The sequence below is a fragment of the Elaeis guineensis genome, chromosome 15 (genome assembly GCF_000442705.2).
Source record: "Elaeis guineensis isolate ETL-2024a chromosome 15, EG11, whole genome shotgun sequence".
In the NCBI taxonomy this organism is placed as follows: domain Eukaryota; kingdom Viridiplantae; phylum Streptophyta; class Magnoliopsida; order Arecales; family Arecaceae; genus Elaeis; species Elaeis guineensis.
This window is the reverse complement of record NC_026007.2, coordinates 51,680,909-51,684,487: the sequence shown is the minus strand read 5'-3', so window position 1 is coordinate 51,684,487 and position 3,579 is coordinate 51,680,909.

Here is a 3,579-nt window from a genome sequence, read left to right as displayed (position 1 = left end):
AAGATGGGATTGACCACTCCAGTTTAGGAGCTGTGTACAGTCATGTTTCAATTTAGTAAAATCTTGGCCAGGGTGGTCTTTGTGAGGAGTCACAAGACTGTTTGAGTTGAGCACGATTCGGATGATCTAATCAGGGTTGACAGTTTAACCCTGAGTCGTCCTAAACACAGAGGTCAAAAGGATGAATTATACAGTAACCATATTCACGTAGGTTCTAAGTGTTGAGATTGTGACTATTCGATCTATCCGATCGTCGGGTACCATTGCTAGATGGTCACTTCGATTAGTACAGAAATTGATTCTTGTGCTACCGGCTTAGGTTCGAACCTGCGGGGTCACACACATTAGAGGTTCCTATCTGATCTGATGGCTGATGAAGAGTCCTAATGCTCGTGGACTATGAGTCCTACATGTCTGGGACTCTGTGATCGAGAATCAGGATTCTCTGATCATGAGTCCCACACATTTTGGGTACCGGGGTCAAGAGTCTCACTGGTTTGGGACTCTTCGATCAGGGTTACATATCGATGAATTCTGATGCCCGATTACCCATCAGATTTGGACTCAATATTTATGAAAAATTTAATTAGTGATTTGATCGCTAATTAACTCAATTTGATTGAGTAATTATTTTTGGATCAAGTCCAATTGAATTAGATTCAGTTGGGTTTGACCAGATTAGGTTAAGAGTTGACCTAATCGTCGAGATGGTTTGATCCCTGATTTGATCAAGGATTGAACTTAATCAATTCTTGATTTGATTTAGATTTTATTAAGCCTAATTAAGCCTAATTTAGTTGGGTTTAAATTAGTCTAATTGAGCCTAACTTATTTGGTTCAATTAGGTTGATTTAAATAATGAAACTACCTTGACCCATTCTCCCTGCGCCACCTCACTTCCACTGCGCCCTTTTGAATTCACGAGAAGAAAGTTCTCATAAATTTTTTGTTACACAAAGCCCTTCTCACGCCCTACTTTAATGTGCCAAATGAGTGGATAAGGATGATTGGTTGGCCATTCAAATTCAAAACAAAGTTTGAATTTGAATGAGCAACCAATCTTAGCGCCTTGACCTTATCCTTTTTTAACGCCCTATTTATTATACGAGAAAATGTTTCTCATGAAATCACTCACGCACAAATTAAGCCACGCCCTCCTCTTCTCACACCCTTAGTGGATAGGGATAAATTAGTTTTCATTTGAATTCAAAATTTGATTTGAATTCAAATATGCAATTACTCATCTTTATCCTCTCACGTGGATAAGACGTTTGACATTATTTTAAAAGGAGGAGAAGAGTGGGGCGTGTGCAAGAAAAATTTTGAAGAGAAAATCTAGGTGTGAGGAATCCTTGTGTGCAAGGTAAAGGTCTATATCCTTCTGAGAGAAAAAGAAAGAAAAAGAGTGCGCAGGGTTTCAGTGAGTGCTTCAGGGTTTCAGCCTGGAGTTCGGGAAGTGAGAAGCTGAGCTACGAGTGTCGTGAGCCCACCAAATTTTAGAGAGATCTTCAACATCCTCTCAAGTATATCTGCTGACGATCTGGAGTATCCAAAAAATTGACAGACATCGATCGAAGGAGTTCGATCAGCATCGACCATCGAAAGGGCTCTACAACGAGCTAGCACTCGTGTGAAGTCGATCAGACCGGGAGCTTTGTGTGGATGATCCACAGAGACCAGACATACTGTGTGGCTACATCACGATGATCAGACTCTTTCGACGGTGATCAGATTGCGGTAATCTACTACCCGCACAAAGGTATTATGTTCTGAACACATTACAATAAAGTATTTACTGTTCAAATTGGAATTTCAAATTTAAATGCATGCATGCTATATATCATATTTAGATCCTAGTGTAGGATAAATTTTTATTAATTAATTAGATTAATTAATAATTTTTACTGTAAAATAGTGATTTTAAAAAATTTTAAAATTACCATTTTACCCCTACACTGAATTTTCCCACACCTGCGCCACCTCACCTCACCTGTGCCTATTTGAATTCACGAGGAACAAGTTCTCGTGAATTTTCTCCCATGCAGAAGCCTTCCCACGCCCTCCCTTGTGCGCCACTTGTGTGGATAATAATAAGGTTGGTTGGCTATTCAAATTCAAATAATGTTTGGATTTCAATGGGCAACTAATCCATGCGCCACCTTATCCTTTTATGCGCCCCATTCTCTACACGAGAAAAAGTTTCTCATGTAAATTCTCCACACACAAAGAACCCATGCCCCTTCTCTTCTCACACCTTGAGTGGATAAAGATAGGTTGGTTGGCATTTGAATTCAAATTCGATTTGAATTCAAGTGAGCAACCACCTAGCTTTATCCTCTCACGCGATGAAAATGCTGAAAAGACACGGTCTTGCACCATTTTAAAATGAGAGAGAAGGTGGGGCGTGCGAATATATGATCTGTGAGAGAAAAGATGGCATGAGAAAGGCCTTCTGTGTGAGAAAAGAAAAGAAAAGAAGAGAAAAGAAAAGAAATAGAAAGGGCGCAGGGTTTTTTCTGTGAGTACCCTAGGGTTCTGCTTAGGGTTCGGGAAGTGAGAAGGTGAGCTACGAGTGTCGTGAGTCTACCAAACTTTAGAGAGAGCTTCATCAACCTCTCTACTATCTCTGCTGATGATTCGAAGCATCCAAAGAATCGGCAGACACCGATCAAAGGAGTTCGATCAGCATCAGCCGAAAAAAGGGTTCTGCAACGAACTAGCATTCGTGAGGAGCCGATCAGACCGGGAGCTTCGTGTGGATGATCCACGGAGGTCAGACATACTGTGTGGCTGTATTGTAATGATCAGACCTTTCTGACAGTGATCAAACTGCAGCGATCGACTACCTGCACGAAGGTAATATGTTCTGAACACATAACAGTAAAATATTTACTGTAGAATTCAAAATTTTAAATTTAAATGCATGCTATATATATCATATTTAGATCCTTATGTAGGGTTAACACATGTTAATTAATTAGATTAATTAATAATTTCTGTTGTAAAATTATAATTTTGAAAAAATTTTAAAATTACCGTTTTATCCCTGCACCCAAATTTCCAACAGATGGTGCCGATGTCGACATCCTGCTCTCCATCGAAGAACATGATGGGAAGGAGGAGGCGACGGTGGCGGCAGTCGGTAGCTCCATCATCTCGCTTGCGAGGTCGCAGTGAACTACGGCACAGATGTAGGGGACCAGTGGGGTGGGTGAGGGCGGTGGCAAGAATGGGTGAGGGCGGTAATGGAGGCAGCCGCGAGGGCGTGGGGTGTGGATTCGTCGGGGGATCAGAGCATGAATGGGTGAGGGCGGCGATGGAAGCGGCCGCAGAGGGTGCGAGGTGCGGATTCGCCGGACGGTCGGAGGGCAGCGCTGGAGGCATGATGAGCAGGGTGCTCGAAGCAGTCGGGAGCCGCCGGGGGTGGGGGAAGGGGGGGTCGGGCTGTGGCATGCAGGAGATGGAAAAAGAAGGAAAAAAATAAAAAATAAAAATAAAATAATAAAAATAATAATAAGTATTAAAAAATAATAAATTTTTTAAAAATATTAAATAATAATAAGTATTAAATAATAATAA